This window comes from Dioscorea cayenensis, chromosome 6 (assembly GCF_009730915.1).
Source record: "Dioscorea cayenensis subsp. rotundata cultivar TDr96_F1 chromosome 6, TDr96_F1_v2_PseudoChromosome.rev07_lg8_w22 25.fasta, whole genome shotgun sequence".
In the NCBI taxonomy this organism is placed as follows: Eukaryota; Viridiplantae; Streptophyta; class Magnoliopsida; order Dioscoreales; family Dioscoreaceae; genus Dioscorea; species Dioscorea cayenensis.
This window is the reverse complement of record NC_052476.1, coordinates 11,014,099-11,027,496: the sequence shown is the minus strand read 5'-3', so window position 1 is coordinate 11,027,496 and position 13,398 is coordinate 11,014,099.

Below are 13,398 nucleotides of genomic sequence, written 5' to 3'. Positions count from 1 at the left end.
TGCTTGACCAACTGAGTGGGGCGGCCATGTTTACCAAGCTAGACTTGAAGAGCGGGTACCACCAGATTAGAGTAAGGCCTGGTGATGAATGGAAGACGGTGTTCAAAACACGTGAAGGGCTCTATGAATGGCTCGTGATGCCTTTTGGGCTATCCAACGCTCCCAGCACTTTCATGCGGGTGATGAACTAGGTTTTGAGGCCATTTATTGGCAAATGTGTTGTTGTATATTTTGATGATATTTTAATTTATAGTGCTAACCCCGAGGAACATAGGGAGCATATTGATGAGCTAGCTTATGCCTACATGGACAAGTGGGATGCGATGACTTAGGCGGGGTCATTTCCGTAATTTTCCTAAAAGGCTAATTTTGGTGATCAGAGGACCCTGTTTATGGAAAGATTTTCTCCACCCATATCTTGGGTTGTAAATCTCTGATTGAGACGTCGTTTTTGGCATTCGCTATGTTTGGTTTTGAATTTTTATTCTATGCTGTCAATCGGGAATTTTCTATTTTTGGAAAATTTCGATTTATTTCTCTTTTGGTGTTTTCTTGTTGGCCTATTTATTTGTAAGCTTCGGGTTATGAAGGCAGTTTGGAATTGAAATAAAATTGTTTTGTTCTTTGTCTTTCCTCTAAATTCTGGGCATTCTTAGACTAAACAGGGTTTAGATTTCCACTGCGTTGTTGACTTGGGTATCTTAGACTAAACAAGTCCACAACCTTACCCCGCTGCGTCAAGTGTTAACCTACTTTAATCATGAACACTATAATACACTCATTACTGCTCTAAATTTTTTTGAACTTCTGTTTATTGCCCTTCTTCTAGACATGTTTAGTGCGTTGCCTTAACATGTTCAGTCAAAGTTACAATATTTGGCCGAATATTCTCATTCCATATAACGTGCAACCATGAGTGTACATGAAACAAACACCTTTTATCATTTCAACATTAATTCCTGGTAAACGTATGCCAAGGAATGATATAGATGTCTATTTACAAACTTTAATAAGAAAGTTGAAAGATTTGTAGTATGATGGCATTGACACATGATTTTTCTAAACGTGAAATGTTCAAAATGCATGATGCTTTAATATGGACAATTTCTGACTATCCAAGACAAGGAAATCTACCTGGATGGAATATTTACACAAGGCGTCCCTATGTATATTACAACTATGCCTTTGCAAGTTGTTGTTTGCCTTATAGTCGGAAATGGTGCTTCATGGATCATCGACGTATTCTTGATGGTGGTTATAAATTCAGAATCAACAGGACTTAATTTAATGGAAAGCAAGAGCTACACACTCCATCGAAATTACTATCTGGTATAAAAAAATTTTTCAGCAAGTTAGAAATATTGATGTTACATTTTGTCAATGTGTGGATAGCCAACTTGGTGGAAAAAGAAGACGATGTGCAAGTACTTCTAGAGATGGGTCACAACAGTGGAAGAAGAAAAGCATATTTTCGGAGCTGCCTTATTGGGAACATAACTCAATCTGCATGTGATGCATATAAAGAAGAATGTATGTGATAATATACTTTTAACATTGTTGAATAATAGTTTTTCGCTCAAAAGATCATCTTAATGCTCATAAAGATATGAACGATATGGGCTGCAAGCCGAACCTATGGCCAGATGACAATGAAAAGTTTGCCCCAGGAATCTACACAATGAGTAAGCAAGGAAAGAAATGGTTCTTAAATACTTTGAAGAATATTTGTGCACTAGATATTTGTCTATCTCAATTTTTCGATGCATTGATGATGATAATCTTATAAAGGACATGGGACACTAAAAAGTTATGACAGTCATATATTTTTACATCAATTTCTACCACTAGCCATGCGTGCAGGGTTTGATGATAATGTATCAGCAATATTACTTGAGTTATGTTCATTCTTCAGACAAATTTGTGGGAAAGTGTTGAGTGTCCCAAAGTTAGATAAACTATAAAACAAAATTGTCCTAACATTACGGCACATTGAAATGCTTTTCCCAGCATCATTTTTCACATTGATGATACACTTGATTGCTCATTTGGTTGATGAAGCTAAACTTGGAGGTCCAGTCCATTATCATTGGATGTATCCAATAGAAAGGTAACTAATGGTTCTTGACTTTACTGGGTATATGATAATAACAAAGTATTTATGTCATATAAACCAAATAACAATTTTATTTCATAAGTACTTGGGACTACTAAAATCGTATGTGCATAACAAAACACAACCAGAGGGATCTATTGTAGAGGGATATATTGCACAAGAAATAGTTACATTTTGTTCACGATATCTGGATAATATTGAGACAATATGGAATCGACCAAGTTACATTGATGATGAACGTGACATTTCTCGGCATTCAAATGATAGAATTGCAGAATTTTTCCCATTTGTTGGGAAACCAATTGCTGGGTTTACATGGTTTACTTTAACATATATTCAAAGATTATAGGCCCATCGACATATCTTAGTAAACTGTCTAGTAGTTGATTCTTATGTTCAATGAGTATTATTAAGCTGTATGTATACACTACTAAAATCAACATGGTTATTAAACTGCAACTTCAAAAAACACAGAGAATTCCGGAATGTTGCGAAAAGACAATTAAGTTCAAGAAGTATGAATCCTATTGAGATAGACAAGATGGTTCACAGAGAGTTTAATAATTGGTTAGCAAATTCAGTACATAGACTTTCTATTGCATTAATGGATTTTATTTGAAATGACGCATTCTAGTAATTTTAATTTGTTTTAGATCAATCGAGATCATGACAGACTTAAAGTTTTTGATAAAATTTAGCTCATAACACTTGCACAAGGATCCATTAACCAAGCAAAGTGATACACAACATATAATGTTAATGGGTACAAGTTTTATGCTATAAAACATGAGAAAGAATTAAACACACAAAATAGTGGAGTTTTTGATACATTGGAACATGGAGGCAAGCAATAGTGATGTTAACATGCGATATGGAGGTGTGCCATATTATGGAAAATTAATTGACGTCATAGAGCTTAATTATATTGGAATATTTTCAGTAACCTTGTTCAAATGTGAATGGAACACAACTCACCTTAGAGGTATAACAATTGATAAATTGGGATTTAACTCTATGAATTTTACAAGACCTATACATACTGGGGAGGACAAAGATGATGAGCTATATAATAAATCTTTTGAGGCACAAACGGTATTTTTTGTTGATGATCAAAAGGAAGATGGTTGGTGCATACTAGTACATCTAAAGCCTAGAGATTTATATGATATGGGTGAGGGTGATGAAGAAAACTATGCTAATATCGAAGTTTATCTATTGCAAAAGTTGGATGATTTATTTCTTGATGGAGATACTCATTCAAATGATACCCAGTTGTCAACTATTGGTGAACATTTTGAAGCTGAGAATGATAGTTGAATAATTGCTTGGCGTTATTTAGTAATGGCTTCTTTTATTGGTATGTATTTTGAGATTTTATAGCCTTTATATTACTTCTTAAGCTAACCCATTGCTTACATGTTATATGTGCAGTTCTGCCAAGGACAAAATGGCTCATTACTTTTACTTATTCGGCAAATCTGATCGAGGACTCCAGTGTTCTGTAGACCTGGATACGCATGCACCCACACCATCAATTAATGCTCTAGAATTCCAAATGGCTCCATTTAGATAGAGTATGTGGAGACCATTGAAGCTCTGGTTGTTCGAGGCTGTAAAAGAAGTACAAGAACATGGAACGTGTAGATTTGAGGTAATTAATAAATATAAAATATTTTTTACATTCAAACAAATTATTCTCAATTTTGATTTCCCCAGTTACATATTATAAATGGCAATCACTTATATATGTTTTATCATGATATATATATATATATATATATTTAAATGTTAGATGGAAATGGAGGAGTGAAGTGATAACAAATGTGAGCAATTGATATATTCACTTTTCCTCCATGTGAGAGAGTTATTGTGGATTGGAATCGTCTGAACCAGCCGATCAATACAGGTTACTTTCTCAATTTTTCGGGCACATTGCAACAAATTGTACCAACTTCCTATTGGATATGATAAGTGGTAAACAATTCCAGCCTGTTATAAAGAATATGTGTGGGATAACATCATAAAAGCCCTATTCTTACTTAAATTATGTGTACCTAAAATTTTATAAATAATACTATTTTGTTAAGATATTATATGATCTTTCTATTAATGTATTTGCTTATATATAGACAAAATTGGAGTTTAATGATGATGGCCATAAGGATAAATTTTCAAGAGTTTGGCAAAAAAAATGGAGGGACCATCAGTGTAAATTGTACAACTCTTAAAAATGTGGCCCCGATGCTGCCCGCGAAGCCAACATTGCAAGAAGACCTCCTGAAGTTCCCTTGGATCAATGGATTGATTTTGAGGATTATAGGGTTCGCCCTGACACAAAGGTAATATGCATAGAGTTTCCATTTTAATGTATTTGTTTGAAGCATATTTGTTTGTTAACTATTGTTTCCATTATATTGTTTCCCTTGTAACATGCAGCCAAAAGCAGCTCAAAATACTGGCAACCAAAGCCACCTAATAATGCCTCACACGTTGGGTTCAAAATCATTTGCACGACTGAAGAATGCAATGGTTATTAGTTTTATATCATTCAAGTCTTAATTATGTCTACCATTTAAATACTATTATGCACATATTAAACTGATATAATGTTGTAGGAATCTCAACTTGGTGGGCTTGTTACAAGAGTTGAATTATTTCAAGGTTGCCATACCACATCAGTTAAATGTAGATTTATCTGATATGTTCAGTTTGTAAAATAATAATTGTTTATATAAAATCGTTCATTTAACTTTATTTTGTAGGAAGATCTAGTTGTTTGTTCTCAGTCTTCATATCAAAATGAGGCATATATTGGCGTTTTTGGTAAAGAAAACCCAGGCTATGTTTGTGGTATGGGACTTGGGGTTATCTCAACTTAGGTGTATGGATCATAAAGGAGCTCAAGTAGTAGGCGTTATTTGGCTAGGGGTACACAAGTTGATGTTGATGGTCTTAGACAAATTGTCCATCGGTTACTATAGTGAATTGAGGTCTATGAACAACATAAAGCAAATCTTACCCAACAATTAGGAAATCAAAATCCTAATTTTATACATTCAGGTTTTTTCTAAATTTTCATTTTAATGTTATTGTTTCATATAATTGTTATCAATCTATTGTTTATTTTTGTGCTTCCAAGAATTGTTTTATTTCGTAATATTTGATATTGGTTTCATTTCACAATAGTAAAATATGGGCTCCCCAATAATTGGGAGGCATTCATCACAAGCTAATCATTCGGCGAATGATGAACTTAATTCAGACACTACAGGATGACCACTTAGCAAAAGTTGTTTACGTAGGCAATAACAAGTGCAAAGGCCATGAATGCAACACTATTATTCTCAAGTGCAACTCATGACATAAATGTAAACAAAAAGCCAGTCACATTGATGTAATTGTTCAATTAAACTAATGCTCAATCTTTTGTACTTACATTTTGACAAATTTTATTTATGAAGCATATTTTTTTATTTTTATTTTTAAATTGAATGGAGTGTAATGTAACTTAATAAAACTTTGATAGGTATGTTATTGTAACAAAAATGGGTATTTATATAAAAGAATAATCTAAAAAAATTAGTTGGCATTCACAGTGGTTTTGACCTGTCAGGAAATACAAGATATGATAGTTCATAACAGCTGTGAAATATGCATTTTGGGGTGGTTTGAATTGATGCAAAAACAACAGGAAAATGTAATAGAACACAATGATGTTACATTTCGTGATAGCTCATAACTACCCCCAAATTATAATTTCACGGTTGTTCGAACTAACACGAAAACCATTGGAAAATTCAAATATAATTATGATGTTGCATTTCGTGGCAATTTGAAATTGCCGGGAAAGTCGCACTTAGCTGCAGTTTTAGCCACCAAGAAATGCAATATATGAAGGGATGTGACCGCAATTCACGGCGGTTGTTCCGGCAGTTACTAAAAAAACCCCATAAAATGAGTTTCGATGCCAATATTCACGGCGATTTTAAAATTGTAACACAAATAATTTCATAGTGGTTAAAACCACCGTGAAATAACTGAAAAACCACCGTCAAATGCCTATCTTCTTGTAGCGATTAAATCACATCGGTAAACATATATTTGACTAGCGGTATGTGTTTTCATCACAAGTGAAGCATTATTTTTTATTCTAAAGATCCCAAAGAAGCTGGTTGGTAGGTTATGATACATAATCAACCAAGGAAGGTGTATGACATGGGCGATGGCATAATCGAAAGTGTACCTAGAATTGAATGTTTTCCTACCAATAATGAAAGTATCTTTAACACTAATGATGATGGGAAATGGGTTCATGAATATGTTGACGAGTATATTTATGCATTTTGATAATTAATTTACTCATTTTGATAATTAGCAGACTTTTGTTACAATGTTAGTGCCTTATTTTATTAATATCTAAGAATTATTTTTTATTCCTCATTATTGTTGTTTATCTATCAGTCCAAGTTTTCTATTGCATAAGATACATCTAATTAAGTGACTTTCCATCTCGCCTTGGTTCAACTTTACTAAGAACTTTATTATGTTTTGCACTTGGGCAGATTGCTTTATTGATGGTTGCAACAGGTTTTATCAATTAACTACGTATTTTATGTGAATTGCAAGTTAAAATGTCACACCCACCCCTTCTACCGAGGTAAATGTGGCACCCATCAGTTAAAATTCCCTTTTAACTGGAAACTGACACCCTGTTTTAAACAAAAGCAGACCTACAAATCACAATTTACAATTTTTCACCAAGTACAGGTTCAAATACATAAATACAATAAATATAATTACTCTAATTTGCGGGTACAACCGCTACAAGGTCATGACACCAATAACAAGAAAGAAAGAAATGAGGGACCCACTGCAGTCCTGGACTGAACCCTGACTCGTTCTAAACCCGATCAGGTAATCTAGGTTCACGCTCCCTGCATGACTCTGACGACATTCGGTTGGTCGGTAGTGGCTTAATAATTCCAAATACTTAAATATAGTGTATATAAAGTATATAAATACCAACTGCTTAAATAATTTTCCAACTTTTCCAAAATAATAGAATTCTAGCAAAATACATTTTTTTAAAGAACTTTTGAAACATAAATTCATCATAAATCAATGTCAAAATAACTGATAATATAAAACCATTCTCAAATCCATAGCCTGAAAACTCTCCCCGACTTAGCCGCCGTCGCGACTAGGGTTGGGGAGCCGCAAGGTCTTCATAACCTTGAGCGTTGGCCCACCGGTCCCGTGTGGTGACTCGGGATCCCGATGTATCATCAATCGAGGGCTCTACGCTCCCACCGATCCGACAAATCAACACCCAGGTCCACCACGCCACCTCTAAAGGTGGCCCGTGGGAACCCACTATGCGATGGTCGGACGCTTAGCCCGCCGTCACCATCCAAACCAACATGTAAATCGAAAGATAAAACAATGCTGTATAAATCACATCATAGGATCCTTATCCAGGACAAGCATTCACATCACGAAAATAAACATCATTTCCACAAAGCCAATGTCAAAAGTATAACAGATGCATAAAACCCGAGTAAAAATCCAGATCCATGATACCATTCCTATTCCGGGAATGAAAACCAATTCCACAAATATTGTTGGTAAAACATTTTTAAAATGCTCACATGATTTCACAAATCATTCCAAATCAAAGCATATATAACCATCAAAAAAATAAATACATGAATTGAATAATTAAATCACATATACATGTATTTTTTTACTATTCACAAATCACGTATAATTATACTGGAAATCGATGTATCAATACGATTGTCGGGAACATCAACAGCAAGTAAATATACGTATATTTTTAACCTTATCATGCAAATTAAACATGATAAAATGAAATACTTAAATAATTATTTCCAAAATACTAGCCATTAAACAGTTATTTCAAAATAATAATAATTAATTAATTTTTTTAAAATAATAGCCACTACCAACTCACCTGGTGTCCTTGGGTTCCTTGCTAGACCTGGAACTTCCTCCCAAGACTGAACAACACCTAACAGAATAATATAATAAAAATAAATAATATATTTAAACTCAAAAGAAAATATAAAAATAATAATCAACTCTCTATTGGGCCCACTCACTCCAATCGGTTAAAATCCGACCTTGCATAATCCAACTGGCTTTCAATTGTATTTAAACCAGCTCAATTTAGGGTAAACACTGCTGAATCAATCTCAACCAACCTTAATTCCACTGAACCAAGCTTAATTGCACTGAACCAAACTCAATTTCACTGAACCAGCTTGAACCAACTCAATTCTTATTCAAAAATCCATTGAACCAACTTGGTTCAGCCCAAAACCCTAGCCCAAATCACTGAACCAAACCCAAACCATCTCAACTTGATTTGATCAAGCCCAACTCAACCAAATCAATTCAACTCAACCAACTCAATTTCAACTTGGTTTGATCCAACCAAATCAACTTGGCTAACTCAACCAATTCCAATCTAACCATCATCATTAACACCTTAATCATCATCATCATCAACTTAATTAACCAAAACTAAAACCCTAATCTCGAGTTACTAAAGTAATGCTACTACGATCGTCAGATACACAAAAAAATTATTTCACAACAATTACTTTCTCATCCTCATCAATATACATTCAAATCCATAATCATTTTCATCCAATCCAACCAAAAATACATATTTATACATACACGCATACACTTGCCAAAAACAATACGAGGAAAGCTTCTTACCAAAGTCAGTCATCTCCTCCCGTGAGCCTCCCTCCCGACGATCTCCAAATCACTCTCCTTAAAAACCTCAAATTTCTTCCCATTTCTTCATAACCCTCAGGGTTATCTGTAGCAAAATGGTGGAGAAGAAGATGAACAACACTCAAGCTCTAGATTTTTTTCTCCAAATTTAACTTTCATCCGAAATTTACATTTAGTCCCTAAAAAACATAATTCCTTACAAAACAGTCCCTGAAAAAAACTCATGAATGGTCCCTGAATTACAAAAATAGTATTCCCCAAAAGATCCTTTTTAAATTATCCAATGGTCCTTGGATTATAGTACAACATTTCAAAAAGATCCCTTCCATCTTACCTTTCAGCCCTTGGTTTTCAGAAACATTTCATATCAATCCTTTTTCTATTATTCTTTAACCCAAAAATCTTTTTATAAACTTTTACACTTAGGTCCTTGTTATTTCCACTTGGGGTTTCTCAACAAGATTACTCTGTAGAAAATTCTTACTACAACTGTAGTAATACCCTGAATATATTTTTCCAACAGTTAATCACGGGTTGAGGGTATTACAATCCTTCCCTCGAGAAAATTTACGTCCTCGAAATTTCCCTAATATCATCGATCGATATCATCGAAGTTCACTTACTTGTTCCAAAATCGTTCTCTTGTTCCAAATATGCTCGATAGTAAATAACAATCTCTGTGAAAGGATGTCCAAGTATCTGCTGATGATCAAAGTGAAACTGATTTCTCTTATCACGATGTTATATCGACGATACAACACTCTTCCTACTGTGTTACTACGGCTTCCTCACTTCCAAAACTCATACTGATAAAAATAATCTTGTATTTTTCCACAATCCAGGAAGAAAAAGCAACTTCTTATTCACAAGTAGGAATACATCATACTAGAAATACAGGGTAGAATACAAAACATCTCAAGCACACAAACGATAATACTAAAAGCAGTTATTCTACTATTCACAAGTCCTCATACGTCTCTTCGAACCTCATCCTTGTCTACGGTTTTCACTGGTTCAACCTTTCCCGAGTTCCATTGCTCAACTCACTGCACCATAGTTAAGGACTGCATGGGCATCATCATATGCCGTTGCAAACTCCTCAGAAACTCCATACCTCCTTCTCAATTCTGGCATATGACTCTCGTCCCAGGTGAAAAAGCGTTCCATGTAGATATTCCTCGACTCGAAGCAACTATAGAGCTAAAAATCTACGGTATTCATGGTTTACCACATAACGAGCTTGTCGGACATAAACATCGATCATTGCTTGTTCTTGATTACCGGTGCGATAATGAGAACTAGAAGATCTTTGAGGCGACAAGAGTAGAGCTAGAGGGTACTTGAGCGAAAGATATGGGTTTCCATCTCTTCTTCCCTCATTCGTTCCTCCTCTCTCTTCTCTGCTCCTCCACTTCTCTTCTCTGTTCTTCTTCCTCTCTTTCCTGCTCTTCCAGGAAATATCTCTCTACTCTTTCTCTATTATACCTTGGAGGAGGTCCTCGTCTCGATCGTCTCAAACGCCTTGGTTCCATTACTCAAAAAAATCCTTAAGACACTCAAAATTCCATCGATGAAAAATGCAAGTCCGATCTTCTCCTCTATTTAAACACAACTAAACTACACTTAGAGGGTCGGCCATAATTCATCCAAAAGTCCGACAAATCAAACTCGAATCAATGTCACATCATAACACACCTTTTTAAGAATCAACGAAAGGTGATAAAGAAGACCCAGTTACTCACGGGCTAATCTCCATATTCTTAAGCACGGTATGTCCCAAAAGTATCTTTCAAATCAAAGCTGCAAATCATCGTGTGCCCGATCGACAAAGAGAATGCCAAATACCCTTCTTTGGCAACTTTAAGTTAACTTATTTTTGGATAAAAACCAATTCGATAAATATCTCGACCCGTGATCACGATCACGGTCTTGCTTTTCAACTCTGCATGCAAATGTCAAAACCTACTACCAACCTTATTCCCGATATGCAACTTAGGTTTTTAACCAGATTGGAGACTCTTAATACTTCTATTGGGCCCTTAACTTTCTGTCTAATCCCTACTAAACCTCTAAGTCTAGACATGACTTCTAAACTTAGGCTCAGATCACAACCCGTGATCTCACCAACGAGGGATATCTCGACCTACGACTCGATACCAAAAGATGTCACATCCAGCCCCTTCTCTCAGGGTAAATGTGGCACCCATCGGGTTAAAATTCCCTTTTAGCTGGAAGCCCACATCCTGTTTTTAAACAAAAGCGAGACCTCTGAATCCAATTTACAATTTTTCACCAAGTACGAGGTTCAAAATACATAAATACTGATAAATATAATTACTCTAATTTGCGAGTACTGACGCTACTGAGTCGTGACACCAATAACGAAAGAAAGAAATGATGGACCCACTGCGGTCTGGGATCGAACCACGACTCGTTCTAAACCCGATCGGAGTAATCTAGGGTTCACAGCTCCTGCGATTCTGACACGATTCGGTTGGTCGGTAGTGGCTTAATAATTCCAAATACTTAAATATAGTGTATATAAAGTATATAAATACCAACTGCTTAAATAATTTTCCAACTTTTCCAAAATAATAGAATTCTAGCAAAATACATTTTTAAAGAACTTTTGAAACATAAATTCATCATAAATCAATGTCAAAATAACTGATAATATAAAACCATTCTCAAATCCATAGCATCGAAAACTCTCCCAGACTTAGCTGGCCAGTCGCGACTAGGGTTGGGAGCCGCCAAGGTCTTCATAACCTTGAGCGTTGCCTACCGGTCCCGTGTGGTGACTCGGGATCGATGTATCGTCAATCGAGGGCTCTACGCTCCCACTGATCGGACAAATCAGCACCCGAGTCCACCACGCCACCTCTAAAAGGCGGCCGTGGGAACCCACTACTGCGATGGTCGGGCCTTAGCCGCCCGTCACCATCCAAAACCAACATGTAAATACAGCAATAAAACAATCTGTATAAATCACATCATAGGATCCTTATCCAGGACAAGCATTCACATCACGAAAATAAACATCATTTTCCACAAAAGCCCGATGTCAAAAGTATAACGATCGTAAAAACCCAGGTAAAAATCCGGATCCACGATACCATTCCTATTCCGAGGAATGAAAACCAATTCCACAAATATTGTTGGTAAAACATTTTAAAATGCTCACATGATTTCACAAATCATTCCAAATCAAAAGCATATATAACCATCAAAAAAATAAATACATGAATTGAATAATTAAATCACATATACATGTATTTTTTACTATTCATAAATCACGTATAATTATACTGAAACGATGTATCAATCGATTGTCGGGAACATCAACGGCAAGTAAATATCGTATATTTTTAACCTTATACGTCAAAATTAAACATGATAAAATGAAATACTTAAATAATTATTTCCAAAATACTAGCCATTAAACAGTTATTTCAAAATAATAATAATTAATTAATTTTTTTAAAATAATAGCCACTACCAACTCACCTGGTGTCCTTGGGTTCCTTGCTAGACACTGGAACTCCCTCCCAAGGCCCGAACAACACCCAACGAGAATAATATAATAAAAAAATAAATAATATATTTAAACTCAAAAAGAAAATATAAAAAAATAATAATCAACTCTCTATTGGGCCCACTCACTCCAATCGGTTAAAAATCCGACCTTGCATAATCCAAGCGGCTTTCAATTGTATTTAAACCAGCTCAATTTAGGAGTAAACAACTGCATTTGAATCAATCTCAACCAACCTTAATTCCACTCGAACCAAGCTTAATTGCACTGAACCAAAACTCAATTTCACTGAACCAGCTTGAACCAACTCAATTCTTATTCAAAAATCCATTGAACCAACTTGGTTTCAGCCCAAAACCCTAGCCCAAATCACTGAACCAAACCCAAACCATCTCAACTAGATTTGATCAAGCCCAACTCAACCAAATCAATTCAACTCAACTAACTCAATTTCAACTTGGTTTGATCCAACCAAATCAACTCGGCTAACTCAACCAATTCCAATCTAACCATCATCATTAACACCTTAATCATCATCATCATCAACTTAATTAACCAAACCAAACCCTAATCTCGATTGCTTACGAGTAATGCTACTGATCGTCCGTGACACATAAAATTATTTCACAACAAATTACTTTTCTCATCCTCATCAATATACATTCAAATCCATAATCATTTTTCATCCAATCCAACCAAAAATACATATTTATACATACGCATACACTTGCCAAAAACAATACAAGGAAGCTTTACTGCAAAGTCAGTCCTCTCCAGTGAGACTCCTCAGAGCGATCTCCAAATCCTCTCTCCTTAAAACCTCAAATTTCTTCCCATTTCTTCATAACCCTCGGGTTCTTGTAGCAAAAATGGTGGAGAAGAAGATGAACAACACTCAAGCTCTAGATTTTTTTCTCCAAATTTAACTTTCATCCGAAATTTACATTTAGTCCCTAAAAACATAATTCCTTACAAAACAGTC